Source organism: Lipophrys pholis (assembly GCF_963383615.2).
Source record: "Lipophrys pholis genome assembly, chromosome: 4".
NCBI lineage: Eukaryota > Metazoa > Chordata > Actinopteri > Blenniiformes > Blenniidae > Lipophrys > Lipophrys pholis.
In genome coordinates, this window is record NC_137637.1 from 7,932,637 (window position 1) to 7,952,894 (window position 20,258).

The window sequence follows — 20,258 nt, forward strand, 5'->3', positions numbered from 1 at the left end:
AGTTTTTTATAGAATTCTTTAAAAGTATTATTTATTTCTAAAATGGTCTAAAATTATTTTACCATTTTGAGTTTTAACTGAGGAGATTGTACATTTTTCTTTATTTTGTTTTAACTGATTGGCTAGGAATTGGTTGGATTTATTACCATGTTCAAAGTTCTCCAAGCGTAGTCTCTGCAGTTGAAATTGTATTTTGTTCAATTATTGTATTTAAGTCCATTTTTAATTTTCTTAACTCAATAAGTGGTCGTCCATGGCTTATTTAATCTTCCAATTCTTTTTCCTTTATTTTTTCCCTTTTGGTCTTGTATGAGGATTATAAAATGATTTTGCCTCTATTGACAATTTCAGCCGTTTCCCAGAGGACACAGGGAGAGACACTAGGCAGGTCATTTGTTTCTAAAAAGATTGTCCATTGTTTTTTAAAGAATGTGAGGAAGTCTGGATCCTTGAGCAGTGGTGTGTTAAATCTCCATTGTCTGATAGGAGGGGTGATTGTTCTATTAGTGACTGTCATAGTGACCGGTGCATGGTCACTGATAGTAATGGGGTGAATCTGTGTATCCAAGGTGTCTTTAATCACTGATTTACTCACCAGAAAGTAATCTAACCGTGAATAGGATTGGTGCACTGCTGAGTAGAAGGTGTACTCTTTAAGAGTGGGATGAGAGGTGCGTCTCTGTTGTTGCACGTGACGTACTGGTTCCATCCTGCATGCCGTAACTTAATCCTACATGAAACTGTAACTTACTGAGAGTAAACATGAGTCAGCTGGAGCCTGCACTGATGCTTCACTACTGTAAACTCTCTCACTACATGAGGAATACAGATTTACAGTCTCTCTTTCTGTTTCTCTCTCTCTCTCTCTCTCCTCTCTCTCTCTCTCTCACACACACACACACACACACACACACACATGCTTGCAATTGTGCACCAACATATGGAGTGACATCGCTGCTCGTGTTTCGACTCACAAATGAGTCTATACTTTGGCACACATTCTTTCACACACATTCAAACAAACACATGCTTTCAGGGACCTGCCAGTGTTTGTGTTTGTGTGTGTGTGTGTGTGTGTGTGTGTGTGTGTGTGTGTGTGTGTGTGTGTGTGTGTGTGTGTGTGTGTGTGTGTGTGTGTGTGTGTGTGTGTGAGAGAGAGAGAGAGAGAGAGAGAGAGAGAGAGAGAGAGAGAGAGAGAGAGAGAGAGAGAGAGAGAACACCAGAGGCTGGCTCAAACAGAGAGAGTAGGAATAGAAAGAGGAGGCCAAAGGAGAGAGAGGCGGAGTCTTGCATCAAGAAGTGTTCCCATTGGTGATTGCCATAACAACGGAGGCGGGTCAGAGTGGGAGGCTGGTGTTGGAAGGGGGAGGGGGCTGTTTATAAAGCCCTTCCTCGAGCCGTCTCCTCTGTAGTCCTGCGTCTTCTCTCCATGGAGCCTGCCCTTGTTGTCTCTGCAGCGAGGCGTGAGGAGGGAGGGTGAGCCATCACGCCATCACGCCATCACGCCACCTCGCTTGGACTGGCCTGTCCATCTCTTCTCCTCCATCACCCCCCGCCCTCCTATACCATTCCCCTCTTTACAGCAGTGTAACAGAGCGTGTTGTGGATTTACCTCTCTGAGACCTGGGGGGGAAACCTGAGGCAGGAATTCCCTCCCCCCTCCATACCAACCTCCTCACATCCAATCGATCCGTTCAGTGAGAACCAAATGACCTTGGCACCTCTATGAAGTAAGTAAGCTCCATCCATCTGCATGCAACCCACTCTTGATGAGGGGTCAGAAGTCACACACTGACTTCAAGATGGAATTTCATTAGAAGCCCCTGTCAGCTCGCTGGATATCTCAAGGAGTCCAGCGCTCGGCTGGAGGCTGATACGTAATTGGCCACATTAGTTACTCTGCTGCTTCATCTTGGTGTTGATCTTTAGCAACCGTCTGTATGTAAAGAACTGCTCAGATTCAATCAGAGGATGTGCATGTGTTTCCTGGGTAAGAGGGTGCGAGAGCTGTTTGTCACAGAAACAAAGTCATTCCTCCACACTCACACCAGGTGTTGTGCAACCAGCAGGGACACAACCTGTCCTCGATTCTTCTCAACTTTCTCACATCTCTCCAAACTGTTGATTTTGCTGCGGGAAGATCTGAAATTTCGCATCTAGTCCCAGACCATGACTTCTTTAGACCCTCAGAGTCCCAGACCCTCAGTTTATACAATTTTAGTATGTAGCATAAGTTCTTTGAGTTTCCAGGTCCAGGCTTTCAGAACTGGTGCTTGGTGAGCACCAACTCTTTGCTGGTTCAGAGTGAAGCACAGATATGTCAGCGGCTGGGGGCAGGGTTACAGTGACCGATGACACCGGTGATAAGGCCGAACTGCCATCTTTAAAACAACAGCCTCGTGTGTCTATAGAGCACATTTTTGGCTTTCTTATGGTGGACGGTAAAATAAAGCAGCAGTGAACTTGTGCACAGTGAGATCCTCTATCGTTGCTGTGTAACATACTGAGGTTTTCTCTATCATTACTATGGAACGGACTGATGTTTCCTCTATCGTTGCTGTGGAACCGACTGATGTTTTACAATGATGAAGTGACTAGGTTCTTAAGTGGCTTCACTGGCTCTTAGGCGGTGCAAGATTTGAACCAAATAAGCACTGGCATGAGCACCAGCACTGAATGAGCAACTATTTCTTCTTGGTGGAAAAGGGGTGCCAGATACCTCCAGACCTACAGACCCCCAAACTACCAGACCCATAGACCCCAAACCCCCAGATTAATAGACAGAGACAGACACAGACCCAGAGACCTGTTTTTTCCACATATCTTTCAAGCTGCACTTGTTTTATAAAGCCCTTTGATTTTAAATAAAATCTGTTATTATTATAATAACAGATTTATTTTGAATCTCAAATCTGTTATTATTATACTTTTTTTTTTTTAGAACAAGAGTCCCACTGACCCCCAGAACCAGTGACCCAGAGACCCCCAGACCTCCAGACCCCCTCCTGTCTTCTCTGATGTGCAACATGCATTAGTACGCACATGTAACCCGACAATGATGAAGCGTTTGCTTGCTGACACAGGAGACCTATAACCACCACAAACACTGCACTGTTTACCTATCACTGTGTGTGTGTGTGTGTGTGTGTGTGTGTGTGTGTGTGTGTGTGTGTGTGTGTGTGTGTGTGTGTGTGTGTGTGTGTGTGTGTGTGTGTGTGTGTGTGTGTGTGTGTGGGTGTGTGTGTGTGTGTGTGTCTGCTGTTCTGACTTTGCTGGTCATATCCAGTGTATGGGTGTGTTTGCGCATGTGGAGTCAGTTCCATGAGTTAATTGATACAGCGCTGCTACGCTCTCTACGCTCTCTAGCTAGTTGGTGGGTTAACAGGCAGGATGACAGCACGAGAGACGATAAAGACATTTTCCCAACTTTTTTTGGAGGAAAAACACCAGCTTTTAAAAGATGGGAGACCAACACCTGAGCTACCAGACCTATAGCAAAGGAAAGGTCAGAACATTGTTCGTACTTTCATGTCAATTTGGGGTGCAGATGTACCGCAAAAGTGATTTCAGTACCGCAGACCGCCCTGCCGTCAGAGTTGCTTTCACTTTCTCCGTGTTTCCAACATAAACAGCGAATGCGCTGCCATGTCATGAGATATATCTTGTTGGGAGAGTATGGAGACTGCTATTGAATAATTGTTTAAGTTTCTTTGATGGTGTATTACGATTTAGATTTTATTAGATTAACACTTGCCAGCCGAGGGTTTTGAGTGTCATGTTGTCCTGCCATGGTGTTCCTGTTTGTTATGTAAATATAAAAGCCTTTGTTGGTTGCAGTTGGTATTAAGGGAAAAGCAAAGTTTCATTTGTCAATACTACGTATCGCTCGTCACGATACGTATCAGCCGTTGATGTAGGCATTGATGACTCTGCCCCCCCAATACTGATATTCACGGCATGTTATTGGTAAAGAATAATAATAACACAAAATGTGCCTACTTTTTGACGGCAAGTCACAACAATGAGCCAGAACATTAGAGGACCAGAAATTTCATACCCTTGTTTTAGAGCAACCCCCACCCCCAGAGACAGACAGCTATCAACACTTATCAGATTTTAAAATGAAGTCAGAGGCTCTTTGACCCCCAGCAGTATTCTGGAAGTTAGTATCTGGCATTGTCCCTGCACCGTGTAAACGAACTCTTCCAGTAACTTCCAGGATCCTTTCAACCTTTAAGAAGTGAAGCGAAGCAGATCTTTGAGGTCTCTGTGGTGCCGAGCTGTGTTTTCATCTTAAACTAGCCTGAGCATGGCTAACTAGTAGCAACAGCATGGTTGGTGAAGGTTCATATCTGAAGTGTTGGCTTCACGTCGTTGGTGCAGGTTAATATTGTTGATTTCATGTGGTTGTTGAGTGATTCTAAATATTTTTTTGCCTGACCTCTGATCTACATCAAACAAGAGAACTCTGGTCCCCTTCAAAGCATTGGTCTCGGTTCTCGTGTCTGCAGACTTTCTAGCGGGCCGGATGAGAGGATGTGACATAGAGGATAATGTATTTTGGGTATCAAACAATCAAGGCTAACCATGCCAATCAGAAAAAGCAGACGCTAAAAGAAAAAGTTGGAGTAGTGAGGAAAAAGTAGAGAGGAAGAAGTAGTGAGAAAGGCGTTCATTCAAATCTGGTCTGAAGACTATATATCACGTTTGCTTGTGGCTACCCATTAGCCACAGGTCAATTAACCTAGCCACCACTGGCTCAAGCGGCGGCACGTCCAACCACCAATCTGAACCAATTCGTGGGCCGTGTTTCTTCTTTACTTCCTCTCTGGTCAATGTGAATGCAAACATAACCAAATGAAGGTGCAACCCCCCCCCCCCCCCCCCCCCCCCCCCCCCAAGTGAACCGAGTACCCGACTATTCATATGTGAAAGGTCCCTCAGACAGTTCACAAAACTGTGAATTTTAATTTTTGAAAATGACTTGACGGTGTTTATTATTGAATAACTGTTTGTATGATGCTAACATGCTTAGCTTCAATGCTAAGTCTTGCATCTGTTTGTTCCAGATTCACATGACTTGATGACACAGAGTGGCTGTGTAAATGCCTCACATGATGAGAATAGCTCCATTTTTAACACGGTTAGCCCTTCGCCTCAGAGGGCAGCTTATTCGCTTTGATTTGGCGTTTATAAAAGCAATCTTTTTTATTTTTTGTGCCTTATACTCCTGCTGAGGCACAATAGTAATGTTTACATAAGCAGCTTATTATTGAGTCCCTGATTCAGCATGCAGCCCACTCAGCCATGATAATGTGAAGATAGCCCCGGCTGTATTCGACAATAGCCCCAGCAGCAGCGCTAAACACCACTCAGACATAAGCAAACACATGAAAACAGTGGTCAAACACATCAAATGGAGAGCATTTGTCTTTTATACTGCACTGTGACGCTGTGGTAGCTGCTGTACTCAAACACTTAAAGGTTAAATAGTTCAACACAATTCTGTCTTTTATAGTACAGTCATGTCTTTTTTTAGTGTTTGATGCAATGACTTTACTTTTAAATCTCCAAGAATACTCCTGGTGACTAAATTATCTGTCGACTGTGGAGTTTCTCTGCTATCTTAATTAAGAATATATGATTAGTCTGATAATTGAAAATCTTCTGAAAACAGTCAAACCATTGTCACTGGATTAGAATATGCATATTAAGATACATTTGAAGCCTTTAATCTAAATCTTCAATCAATCTATGTCACTATACAGTCTGCTGAAGTTGGAGGCTCTTTGCTCCCTGCAGCACTTTGGAGGTCAGTATTTAGCAATTCGCATCAGCGCACAATGAATTTTGACCCGGACAATAATTTTAGTCCCGGACAATAATTTATTCTATAATATCAATGACAACTGCTGCTATTATACAGATGAAAAATACAACCACCAAGTGAACATGGATGGTAAAATGTCAATGATTCATTTCAATCGTAGGAGCCTTTACGCAAACTACAGTAACATCAAAGGCTATTTTATAAAACCATTCAAAATAATCACAATATTAGAAACATGGATTAATGATGAGAATGGAATGGAATTTGAAATAGATGGTTATGAATTTAATTGTATAAACAGAAAAAACAAGGGTGGAGGAGGAGTGGCTTTATATGTGGAAAATTATTTGAATTATAAGATTGTGGAAAATATGACAACTGCTATTGACAACTTATTAAAATGTCTAACAATTAAATTATGTAAAGAAAAAAAAGCAAGATGTGTTAATAAGCTGTATATATAGAACACCAGGCTCAAATGTGGACGCATTTAAGGACTGGTGGAAGAAATGTTTTCAAAAGTCAATCAGAAAGTTATTTTCATCTGGGGTGGTTACAACATTGATCTGCTGAATCCAAATAAGCACAAAGCAACGGATGAATTTATCAATACTATGCACACTATGGGTTTATATCCGAAGGTTACCAGACCAGGCCACATTGATTGCCTACATCTTCACCAATGACATTGAAAACAATACAGTGAGTGGACTATTGATCAACGACATCACCTGATCACCCAAAAATTATGAGGTCATGTAGAAAGGAATATTACAGTAAAGTATCACATAACAACAAAAATAATATCAAAGGAATATGGGACACAGAAAACTGTCTTATCAAAAATAATTCTAGACAACAAAGTTATCCTCAATACTTTATTTATCAGGAAACAAAAAAGGACAGGATGAAAGAAATTGTTCATAGTTTTAACAACTTCTTTGTATATGTCGGACCTAAACGTGCAGAGGTAATCCCTGAAGAGAGGAATGATAATATTACAGACAGGAATCCCAGCTCCATGTTCCTCACAGCAGTAGAGGGAAAAGAACTAATAGATTGTAAATATATATAGATACAAACCGTCAACTGATTATAACGGAATAGACATTAAAACTGTTAAAATGATCATTGAGGGATTTCAGAGCCACTAACATACATCTGGAATTTATCATTTCAAACTGGTAAATTTCCACACAAAATGAAAATAGCTAAAGTAGTACCGCTGTGTAAGACTGGGGATGAACACCATTTCACCAATTACAGGTCTGTCTCTCTGCTTCCACAGTTCCAAGTTTTTGAAAAATTATTTATCAACAGATTAGATCAATTCTTAGACAAACACAACATACTTTCTGACAGTCAATATGGAATCAGGTCAAATTAGTGAGGCAGATAACAAAACAATCGTGCAATTATTAAAAAAGCGTGAAATATGTTGTGGTTGTTCCATGGGATATTTGGATCAAATTGCCTAATTGCCCATTTAAAAATCCAAGATGGTGGCCATTTTTTCAACATGGCCACCAAATCGACCCACCAAACATGGGATACGTCCGAATTGTCCCTCCTAACTCCTTATCTATCAACTTGACCTTAACCCCGGAAGTGTTTTGTGTGGCGGCCATGATAAGGACCGTCCGAGGAAAAGGAGGAAAGGAGGCTCGTTGCTTCCTTTTGAGCCTCCTTTAGCTTTGGCGACAACATTTAAAAGGGACCCGCTCATCCGAGCGTTCAAGGAAACTGACGATGTCGGAAAAAAGACACAGATCATGTAAGTTACCAAAGCAATAATCTGCCCCGAACAACTTTAAATCATCTAAAAACCTAATGCGCTTTTTTTAGACCATTTTCGTAAACTTGTGGTTCTTTCCCCCACCACGGCAGACGTCACTAACTTGCGGCGCTGTAGCATTATTATGACGTCAATAAGTGAAAGTGTTGTCCGACTGCCACACTAAAATGATCGCCTTTCATTAACTCCTTTAGGAAGCCTCCTAACACCTTTCCTTAACCCCGTGACGTCATCCACGGGGTTAAGGAAAAGTCGATAGTTAAAGAGTTAAGAGGAACAAGTCAGGGATTTTTGTCTAGTTGGTCAATTTTATGGATCTTGGTGTCTATAAGTAGATTTTAAGACATGCTCTAATCATTTTGCCGTGCTGCAGCACCATTAATATAAATCTGAAGCAACTTTTTTGTGATAAACCAAAATTGATGACATTTTGGACAATTATATTACAAAATTTGTATCCAGCATGAAACATTCAGAGTATTCAGAGACTGAAAAGGGGAGTATTTGCAAGATTAATCATCTAAGCGACTACGATACTAAGGTGCAACTTCATCAACACTTGGAATGCTAAAAATGTTGATATGTATAGCATGTCTTATCACAGTTAAATAGCTGCTTGTTACATTTGAGGAAACAAGCTATATGTACACAGTGTTCCAAATGGTTGCATAATAAGTGAGATTCATCATAATTTATGTCACTACAAATATGAACACATTGTATATATATATGTGTGTGTGTGTGTGTGTGTGTGTGTGTGTGTATATGTGTATATATACTCAAACACATTTGTCTAAGTAGTAAAATCAGAGAAACTGATAATTTTGAGTAAAATGAAAATTTTTGTATCATTCTATAAACTACTGACAACATTTCTCCCAAGTTCCAAATAAAAATATTGTCATTTAGAGCATTTACCTGCAGAAAATGACAAATGGTCAAAATAACAAAAAAAGATGCAATGTTACTAGTACTAACTACACAATACTAATGTTGTAACTTAGGAAGAGTTCAGAAATCAATGTTTGGTGGAATAACCCTGATTTTTAATCACAGCTGTCATACGTCTTGGCATGCTCTCCACCAGTCTTTCACATTGTTCTTGGTTGACTTTATTCCACTCCTGGAATTCAAGTAGCTCAGCTTTGTTCGATGGCTTGTGACCATCCATCTTCCTCTTGATTACATTCCAGAGGTTTTCAATGGGGTTCAGGTCTGGATATTGGGCTGGTCATGACAGGGTCTTGATCTTGATTGACCTAGCTGTGTGGCATGGAGCATTGTCCTGCTGGAAAAACCAATCCTCAGAATTGGGGAACATTGTCAGAGCAGAAGGAAGCAAGTTTTCTTCCAAGATAACTTTGTGTGTGGCTTGATTCATGCGTCCTTTGCAAAGACGAATCTGCCCAATTCCAGCGTTGCTGAAGCACCCCCAGATCATCACCTATCCTCCGCCAAGAAAACTTGCTTCCTTCTGTTCTTGCTCTTGCTGACTTGTAGCACTTGCATCTTCCTTGACAACCTTTCTTGCATGCACATTTGGTCAATTCCTGACAGCTTGCTGCAACAGGAGGAAGTGTCGACCAAACTATGCGCCATTTCTCTTCAGTCTTCGTCCATCCCCAGTCCATAGGAGTGCCTATGATTGGCAAAGAGATGGTAGTTTGCCCCCCCCGATGATCTGAGCTTGATAAGCAGCACGCTTTGCATGTTCTCTTAGCACTGCTTGTGTTGGTAGAGTTGAATTGTAGGGCCTCTGTTTAGGAGCAAAGAGGTCTGGTCTTGCTTCATCAACACAAGCGACTGCACTTGACTGGTCATACATGTTGACAACAAACTTCTCTAACTGCTGTACACTGTAAAGACGTTTTATGTAAAATAACGGTAATGTGCTGGCGTTACTGCTGCCAGCACATTACCGTTATTTTACAGTATTTGTACTGTGAAATGACTTCACGGCTTATTACTGTAATCGTGAAATACAGTATATGTCTGTATTTTTTCTTATTTACAGTAAAGTGCTGGCAGCAGAGACACCACCAATATACTGTGATTTTGCAGTTTCCATACTGTTGAGCAATTTCACAGCTTATTAATTTCCAGAAACATTCTTGGGTTACTTTAAAATGTCACAGGTTGCTGTAGACAGGCATAATGCAGTGACTCAGCAAGATTTTAAATCTCAATATTCAAAATTAACAGTGCTCTGTGGGCTACAGAGAAGTGCTTGAACTCATACTAAATAATCAATAAACAATTAACAAAGGATATAAATCACACAAATCTTTATTTAAACAGGCAGTGTGAACATGAAAACTGTTTCTATATCAACACAGAAACATCTAAAACAAGAAATAAAACTGTTAGAAGTCCCAGATTAACAAGTCTAAGCGTTTCAGAGCAGCAAAATAAAAACTGCCAAATAATGTGTGCTGAATGTAATGGCAATACACTATAACTTTTAGATTAAATGTCAGACATTACCAAACTTGAAAATGCAACAAAATGCAACAGTCCTGGTTGAAGGAGGAATCTTCTCAGTCAGGAAGAGACGACCGTCACCATGGTGGTCATTGTTCCAGTGTTGTCTCTCTGAAACAACAACAAACATAATAATATAAAAAAAAAACTTGGAGATGTATTACATGCTCCTAAAGCTGATACTATCAACACCTTTTTTGGTTTTGTGTGTGTTAGGAGCAAGAGAACAGAGAGAGCTCACTGACTCACTATATGACGTCCCATTCAAAGTCCATGAGGTTCTTCAGTAGTGTGGAGACGCCAGTATTCCCTGTGGCGGGCTTCTTCTGGACCATCATGCCGGTCTTCTTGGAGACAACCTTCCTTCGAATGGCCTTTGATCCTCTCTCTGGATTGATCCGAATAAAGCGCCTGAAATCATGGTGTATGATCACTGACTGAATGGAAAACTACATTTTATAGTCTGAAAGAGGTAGTTTGAGTTTTGTAACATAAGGTGACATAAATTAACTGGTGCTGAGATCATCATAGGTATTTTGTGTAATTTTGCAGCTTGATCTTCCTGTCAGATCTTTCATGATCTTGGAACTATTTTACCTGCTGAACACTGGGGCCAAATCACATGCACCTCAAGTATTTTCAAGATACAAGACAGGAACGTCAAGCTGTAGAATTAGTCACTATATGTTGTATTCTCGTTGTGGTTCATGTCTCTGTCAATATCAGTAAGTAATACTGTAAGTACCACTTTATGATAAAAAAAAAACTAATTATCCCAATTAATGCGCAAAAGAATGGTCTGTGATTGTTTAGGTTTCAATTTTCACTGAAGAAAATTAGTAGTGCGATGTGATCTGGGTGACCTGTTCAGACTGACACCCCCGCGACCCAGGAACGGATAAGCGGAAGAAAATGGATGGATGGATGGAAAATTAGTAGTGCTGTCAAAAATAACGCATTAATTTAATTAATTGATCTCAAACGTTTAATTTGTTAAAAACATTTAACCTAATTAACGCAGTTTAGTTTACTTCCGTTTTTTTGTTTTTTTTACTCCCTTACCGGAGCAGCATGTGCAGCATCTCGGGACGCAGCACCGTGACAACAGAGCAGCACAATACCGAGTGGAAAAATATTAAGACAGAAAGTTTCACTTTAAAAAGTTACCTGATAGCTGATTAAGAAAGTAAAAGTCATTAGCTTTACTTTGTAAAGCCGGATTTAATGACCACAGAAGTAATTCTGCAGCAAAACAACAGGTTGCCATGTTGGCTGTATCTCCATGGTGCCATGATGCAGAAGCAGACATTGGGATCTCTGTATATGCTTGGGATGCAGCAGTGGATCGTACAAAATCTATCATCATCAGAGCTGATGACACTGATGTTCTTGTCATAGCAATATCTGTACTGCCATCATTACAAGACATTGGACTTGAGAGCATGTGGCTTGCCTTTGGCCAGGGAGCAACTCTTCGTTGGATTCCTGTTCATGATGTTGCTATTGGACTGGAAAGAGCCACTAGCATACCTTTATTCCATGCCTTCACTGGATGTGACATCATATCTGACAAGGCGCCACCTTCCCGTGGGCTCACCACCTGCAGGAAGGTTCTTAATTGGTGCAATGTGATCTGGGTGACTGCCACACCCACAACCCCGAAACAGATAAGCGGGAGAAAATGGTTGCATGGATGGATGTATGGATGGATTGATAGAGAGAGAGACATAAATAGAAGAAAAGAAACCCAGAAAATATTCAGGTGTGATCAGGTTTTTATTGACATTATTGCTTAGGGCTATGGCTATACATTGCATTTGACAATTATTATTGTATAATTGAGCTACTACTGTATTATTGTTATTGCTATTCTTATAATTATTATATTCTGATATTATTTTTGTTTTATAGTTACTGCTAGTCTCATTGTACTATTATTATTGCTGTTATATTATATTATTATATTATATTCCCTTATTATAATTATCTAATGCTGTTTATTATTATTATCATAGTTTTTATTATTGTACTACAGTTACTGGATTCTTATATTATTATTGATATTATTATTATAACCATTACTACGGCTGAGTATAGCCAGTAACCTATTTGCCCACGATAACAGTATTATCACAATAGAGTGATTCTGCTCGGTATATCGCTGGAAATTTCATCCACGATACATTACGATATCTGTCTCACTGAAGAAATTCAGAATTTATTGACTGCACTCATTTCACAGGAATTACAAACATTGTCAATCAATTTCACACGAATGACAGCCCAGTAAAAAAAGTGTGTACTGCACATTAACACACACTAAACAAAGTGTATACTGCATATTAACACACACTAAATCAAGTGTATACTGCACATTAACACACACTAAACAAAGTGTATACTGCACATCAATGCACACTAAACAAAGTGTATACTGCACATTAACACACACTAAAAGTGTATACTGCACATCAAAGCACACTAAACAAAGTGTATACTGCACATTAACGCACACTAAACAAAGTCTATACTGCACATCAACGCACACTAAACAAAGTGTATACTGCACATTAACGCACACTAAACAAAGTGTATACTGCGCATTAATGCACACTGACCACTACTAGTCACATTTCCTTGTGTTGTGTTTAAGTCTTTAAGGGATAAAAAATGCAACTTATAATTCTACTTAGAAATTGAGGAGAACCTCTTTCCGTCGTCAATGTTCATTCACCCCTGCCTCCACCACCATCGGTCCAAGATGGCGGCGCTGTTGACGTGTCCGTCCCCAGTCAATGAGGCGTATACTTATATAATGTCTATGGCTAACAAGAGGTTTCATTCAGGTTAAGTGTGCTGATTTTCTTCACTTTAAATACAGAGATTAAGAGCGACAGCGACCAGATACCATAAAAGCCTCCTGTGAAGACGTGCTGTATGTTATGGAGTGTATGACGCAAACAATGTCGAGGGTTTCTTTTTATACCTCTCTGTTGGTGATAATTCTCTCAATGCTATTAGCATTATGTCGATCACTCTCTGATCCTCCTCCTGCTTTCAAACTTTTTCAGAATAGATGGAGAATAATAACTGTCTTCATTGCACATGAATGCCAACATCTGACATTTCTGTTGCTTGTTTCATCTGAATTTGCGAATCATTCCAGCTTGTTTGCTACTTAGCATTTGGCCTTCTCCTGACCACAAAGGATGCCTTGTTGGGGGTCGAGTTGTTTTCACGCAGAATCTGTAAAGTTGACTGTTGGTGGTCAAGTTAGTGAACTCCTGGTGAAACCTGCTGATATGAAGCCAAGATGTGCAGCACAGCAGTCATTACTACCATTTCTGTATTGTATCAGCCATTCTGAGTCCAAGAACAGTGTCTCCGAACTCATATTTACAGTTAGGACTCTCAGAGGTTCAGACATGTCTGGCTGCTTTCAGTAATTGAGGGCAACTGAAGGGAATTTGAGGTCAGACTGCTGAAGCTGCAGTCGGAAAGTAGAAACTGGGTGCAGATGACAAGGATTTTATGTCATCAAGGAGAGTGGACGTGGACTAAAGGAATAAAATCACCAGTGTCTTTGTTAAGGCCGTCACACGCAAACAACATGCTAATAATTAGCTATGAAAAACCTCACCAATGAAATGTTCACAGGTTTCTTCAATCAAAATTTAAAAGCCATTATTCTTGGGAGGGTTTCAACAAAATCATTAATAATCTTTTCCTTCTCTAGTAAATGAGGTTCCTTCACATTGGCCAACAGTCCAAGCTCCTTGGTGACACAATTGATCGTCTTTCTGGTGACCAAAGGTCAAGAGAAAATAGAAAACTTCTGATGCGTTTTGGGGGTCTGTTAACACTACGGTACTTGGAGCCTCTGAAAACACAACTTTTTGAAACTAGCTCCTAAGGTGCAACGTTTTGAAAACACTCAGACTGTCTTCACAGAAACAGGGGTAAATGCAACTTTTCTGAAATGCTGCCACTGCACATGCACACTACGGCTGTAGTAAATACAGTAGTTCTTCTGTACCAGCTTGGTCGTCTGTCCTCTAGAATGTCCATTTACTCCCACCGTTAATGTTTAGAGCGTATTGTTTTCTGCTGTGTGTGTGTGGTTTCATGACAAAAACAACAGCACCTACTGGCCAAAAAGAAAATTACATAGTTTGTGGCATTTCCGTGTAAATGGACATTGTTTTCAAAACGTTGTCAACGTGAACTTTTCTGAAATGGAAACGTAAAACAATACATTTTCACTTTAAATGTATGTAAACGGGGCCTCAACGTGATGGTTGCAGGTTCTATTCCCCTCTGAACCCAAAACTGCTTGAAATTATTAGATTGAGTACATTGCTTTGGGTAAGTGTGACTACCAATATGCTGCTGAATCAGATGATTTATTCCTTTTGCTTTTTTCTTCTAAACAACAGTCATCTTGATAGTTTGTGAGTGAAGAGAGTTATTATGCTGTACAATACAGGGTGCAGTGCGGACTGAGGCGAGATTGTATTTGATATAAAATCAGTTAAAGAATTAAAATCATTGAATGTTTTTTGCTTTGCTAATTTGAAAAGTCTTGTATGTATAAAATGGGAGGGGGGGGCTGTTGAATTGAAAAATGTAAATAAACAGGAAGAATGAATTCAGTTGATTTGTTAGTAAAGTGTGGACACGGATCAGAAATAACCAACAGATAAACTTCCATCATCAAGAGGAGAAATGCCACTACAGTAGTCTTTCTCAGATCCCACAATTCACTTAAAAATCTGCACATTTCTTGGGGCTCATTTAACATTAATATGCACAACCTGGTCAAAATATGACATTAAGATGAATTTCCCTGAAAGGTTTGTTCCAGAAACAGAATAAATCAACACAACAGCCAATGGCAATACAGGGCATATTATTAGATGCATAAAAAACTCTCTTGCATGTCTTGCAATAGTCTTGAAACATCTTGAAATAATTACAGTTTATCACCTTTGATGTGAGTATTTAAAGATGTGGTTTTCATGAAGTCTCACTTATGTGTAATGGATTGTTTAAGATCAATGGGTGGCAAATCTTCCAATAGGAAACTTGCTTCAATGCTTCATTATCGTTTTTTCTGCATATGATGTTTTGATAGAAAAGTGTGTCTGTCAATGATTTGTAGTGATAGTTGTAGACTCAGACCCCGTTTACAAAATGTTTTAATTTCAGAAAAGTTTCACGTTTATAAAGCAACATTATGAAATCAATGTCGGCTTGCATGGAAACAGAAAAACCACTAAAAAATTATGTTTTCATGTACGATTGTTTGAATCATGAAACCACACACATTCTTGGGATGGAAATGAGCTTGTTGCTCCACCTGCCACTATGGCTGGGAAATCCTAAAATCTACCAGCCACTCAGCATTTTTACCAGCCACTTCTATATTTAAGCGTTAATGTTCAATGTGCAAGTCTAGAAATATATTTTTCTTGGATAAGACATGCCCTTGCATTTCCCAATCATTACTTGTTACCAGAGGTTATTATTTAGTATATATATGATACCAACGAATCACTCCAGGGGCAAATCTATCCAAGGCTCATTTTATGAAATAACATAAAATGAAGTGTGAATAGACACACAAAGTGGTTAAAAATGAAGGTTAGAATTCTTTCTCAATATATCCCTGCAACTACAGGAATTTACAGTGAGCCTACTTCAACTTATTTCATATGTTCTGCACTTCCAAAGTACGGAGGGAAGTTCCAACAGTTATTAAACATCAAGTCCTCACCAGTACAGAACAACCGACCTTTAACCTCAACGTTCCAATTCCAAATGTTGCACTATATAACAACATGTTATAGCATGTTATCATGTTAAATCAGGTTTATTTTGTATTACTGCATATATATATATATATATATATATATATATATATATATATATATATATATATATATATATATATATATATATATATATATATATATATATATATATATACAGTAATACAAAATAAACCTGATGTATAAACCTGTGTATATATATATATATATATATATATATATATATATATATATATATATACATACACACACACACACACACAGTGTTGGGAAGGTTCAGTTTATACATGAACTAGTTCAGTTCACAAATTTTACAATCAATCAATCAAATTTATTTATATAGCACTTTTTTATACCATCAATGTAATACAAAGTGCATAACATGATTTAAAAACAGTGCAAAGATTCAATAGATATTTAAGAAACAAGTGAACATACACGCACACACACACACAGACACACATGCAGACATGCCTAGGACACATGGCAGGGCACTGAGGATTTAAGGTGAGGAAAGGCCACATTTGGGGGCCGTCCACATTGGGGGAACTGCCCCACAGATCCCCCCAGCCTGGCCGACCCGCGAATCCCACAACATATGTGGGGGACCAACCAGGTGCCCGGGACGGGGAAACCCACGGGACCGCCCAAACTGGCCACCAGCAGTGTAGCAACCCCTGAGAGGAATCACTGGAGATAAAAGATTCAGTTAAAAACCTAATAAAAGTAGATAAATAGATAATAGATTAAGTAGATAAAAGTAGTTAAATAAATAGGTAATAAACATATCTGCCAGATTGGGTGTTTTCCCCGCTACATGTTGAGGCCTGTTTACGGTGTGCTTTAGCCGGGTTTTCGACTGGAAGCCTCTATGGAAATCTGCCACTTTCCTAAACAACGTTGGACTGTGAGGGCGCCGTTCACAAACGCCAGAATGACCGTGCTCACAGTGACGTTCAACAGGCAGAAATACAGTACATTCAGTTCACGTTCGCCCAAAATATGAACAAGTTAAGGCACAACACTGTGTTTATATATATATATATATAGAGAGAGAGAGAGAGCGAGAGAGAGAGAGAGAGAGAGAGAGAGAGAATTGAGGAACATATTAACACTACTAGAAAATATATAGCACTTAGAGCAAATAACCAACATGTGGTAGAAAGTTGGTCATTTGGGGCAACAATGATCAAACTAACCAAGCAGACAAACAACAGAAGTGATTGATAATGTGCTCACTACATGTTACAACATTCTGTTGGGAAGGTTTTGCTTAGATTTCTCACTGTTTCAGCCATAAAACACCAAGTATATACGGACTCTAGTTTCACTCACAGTCATACAGTGTCCAGGCTGGACTCACACACACCATCACATATTCAAAAAAGAGGATTAATCATTAAAGTAAACATAACATCAGATATATCTACAGAATAAAACATGTGGTGTTAGTACATCACAGGTAAAGTTATTGCAGGATCCACATGATTTCAGCCTGCTTGACTGCAGTGAGACTTTACATTTTGAATTTGTAACTTGCTCTGCACTTCATTTCTGGATGTGCCTGAATCAAATACATTTTGATTCTGACTTTGGCTGGAACTATAGGCATTGCTTTACTTGGCAGCCACCCACCTCTAACCTTTCATATACCATGTACTTTGGGTGTTTTGTAGTTCCCTGTATGCAGATATCAGCGTGCAGGTACAGCACAACACCAGCTCAGCTGACCGTAACGCCATAATTCATAATTCTTATGGGTGAAGAGTTCAAGTGAGGCTTTTGTCCAATCAGAAACATAATTTGACCAGATCTAACTAATTGTGGAAAGTGCACTGTTATGCCTTAACTGATTTTGACCATTAAGATTAATAGGATCAGATCTGACTGGAGTGAAGCACCACATTGGGTGGTGTGTTCATATGGACATGCAAAGACACTATTTGATTGAAATGTTTATTTCGAATAAGGTACGAAAACAAATAAGGGGAAAAAAAAGAAAATTAACAACAAAGTTTTTCTCTCAAATAAATAAATGAATAACAGTAATAATAATAATAATATAAAATAAATCAAGAAAAACATCGTCAGATGAGTATTCGAAAAGGAGTGAGAAGTAAAAATGTATTTACTCTCACCCCTTGTCCCAAGTAAATAACATAATTACTTCCTTCCATCTCTTACATACATACATAGATACACACACACACACTCACTCACTCACTCACTCACTCACTCACACACACACACACACACACACACACACACACACACACACACACACACACACACACACACACACACACACACACACACACGTCCTGTGCAGCACATAGAATATATATACATACACGTCCATTCATACATACCTACAGACAGACATAAACACCTATACCCACACACAAGCCCACAGTGCAAGGAAAGAAACGAGCAATAGAAATAACCAAAAGAAATGACTAGACATTTGCCCCTAAAAATAGCCTCGTGATTGGCCACACCTTCTTCATCCTCATACCTTTTGAAAATCATATTTTTAAATAGCATTTTAAACTGTCTCATATTTGGACATTGCTTCAATTCCACACTAAACCCGTTCAGTAGTCTCACCCCGCATACTGATAGACAAAACTGTTTTCTGGTCGTACGAAATCTTGGTTGTTTAAAGTTACATTTCCTTCTTAGATTGTAAGACTCTTCATAATTTTTGAACAACTGTTGAATATTCCCTGGTAATAGATTATGTTTTGCTTTGAACATTGTGCTGTTTGGTATTGCACAATGTCAGTAAGCTTGAGTAATTGTGACTTCAGAAATAATGTGTGTGTGTGTTCCTGATAACCGGCTTTGTGAATGATCCGTATTGCTCTTTTCTGAAGGATATTTATTGAAGATAATGTGGTTTTGTAGTTGTTGCCCCAAACTTCAGCACAGTACTGCAAATAAGGAGAGACTAGTGAACAGTATAGAGTATGGAGCGATCTGCCATCCAAGACCTTCTTTGCTTTATTCAGTACTGCGATGTTTCTTGAGACTTTACTCTGTATATGTTTGATATGTGGTTTCCAGCTCATTTTGTCGTCTATAATTAACCCCAGAAATTTAATTTCATGAACTCTCTCAATCTCTACCCCCTCCACTTTTAGTTTTACCTGTGCATTCATTTTACAATTGCCAAAGAGCATTATTTTTGTCTTTCCTAAATTTAATGATAATTTGTTGCTGTCAAACCATTTTTTTAATTTGTTCATTTCTGTAGTTATTTCCTCCTGTAATTGTACTATATTGTCCCCTGAGTGAAAAATATTAGTGTCATCAGCAAACAATACAAAATGCCGTAGCTTACAAAACCTTATACATATCATTAATATATTAAATAAAAAGTTTGGGACCCAATACTGATCCCTGGTGGACGCCACAAACAATCTCCAGACATGATGAGGAATAGTCACCACCTTTACAAACTTCTGTCTCCCACTTAAATAACTTTTGACCCAATCAAGTACCAATCCCTCTGACACCCTTTCTTTCCAGCTTATTGATCAATATGTCGTGGTTAATTGTGTCAAATGCTTTCTTCAGGTCTATGAACACCCCTGCAGCATATTTCCTGTGGTCTATAGCATTGGTGATTAGTTCTATTGCTTCAGTTATTGCCAGTGTTGTTGATCTGTTTGGTCTAAATCCATACTGATTCTCTGCAAGTATGTTGTGTTTTTCTAAGAATGAGTCCAATCTGTTGTTAAATAGTTTTTCCAGTATTTTTGAGAATTGTGGTAATAATGAGACCGGTCTATAGTTAGTGAAATGATGCTTGTTCCCAGTTTTATATAGAGGTATGACCTTGGCTATTTTCTTTTTATTTGGAAATGAACCAGTTTGAAATGAAACATTACATATGTATGTTAATGGTTTGGAGATGCCTTCTATTACCCTTTTCACGAGTGACATATCAATATCATTACAATCTGTAGATTTTTTATTCTTGCTTTTAGTGACAATATCCAATATTTCCTGTTCTGTCACAGCTTTAAGAAACAAAGAACAAGGATTTCTTTCTGGTATATGCTCTCCATAACTCCCAGTATCAGGGATCTGTTCTGCTAGTTCAGGTCCAACTACTTCATTCATGTCATAATTTTCCACATTCTTATCAATGAAATACTTATGTAGACTATTGTGTGTATTGCTGTTTCTTATAATATTATTTAGTATCTTCCATGTTCCTTTAATGTTGTTTTTATTATCCTCTAATATTATTTTATAATAATCTTTCTTACTCACTCTTATAATATTAGTTAACTTATTTTTATATTTTTTATAT

The 20,258-nt window shown here is 38.9% G+C and overlaps 1 protein-coding gene across 1 annotated transcript in view; it reads left to right on the forward strand.

The window, feature by feature from the left end:
• Positions 1 to 1,407: 1,407 nt before the first annotated feature.
• cdk18 (cyclin dependent kinase 18) overlaps positions 1,408 to 20,258 on the forward strand; it is a 133,111-nt gene continuing 114,260 nt past the window's right edge. The window contains exon 1 of the mRNA XM_080462386.1: positions 1,408 to 1,730. The gene's annotated coding sequence lies outside the window, so the exon portion shown is untranslated. The remainder of the gene's footprint in view (positions 1,731 to 20,258) is intronic.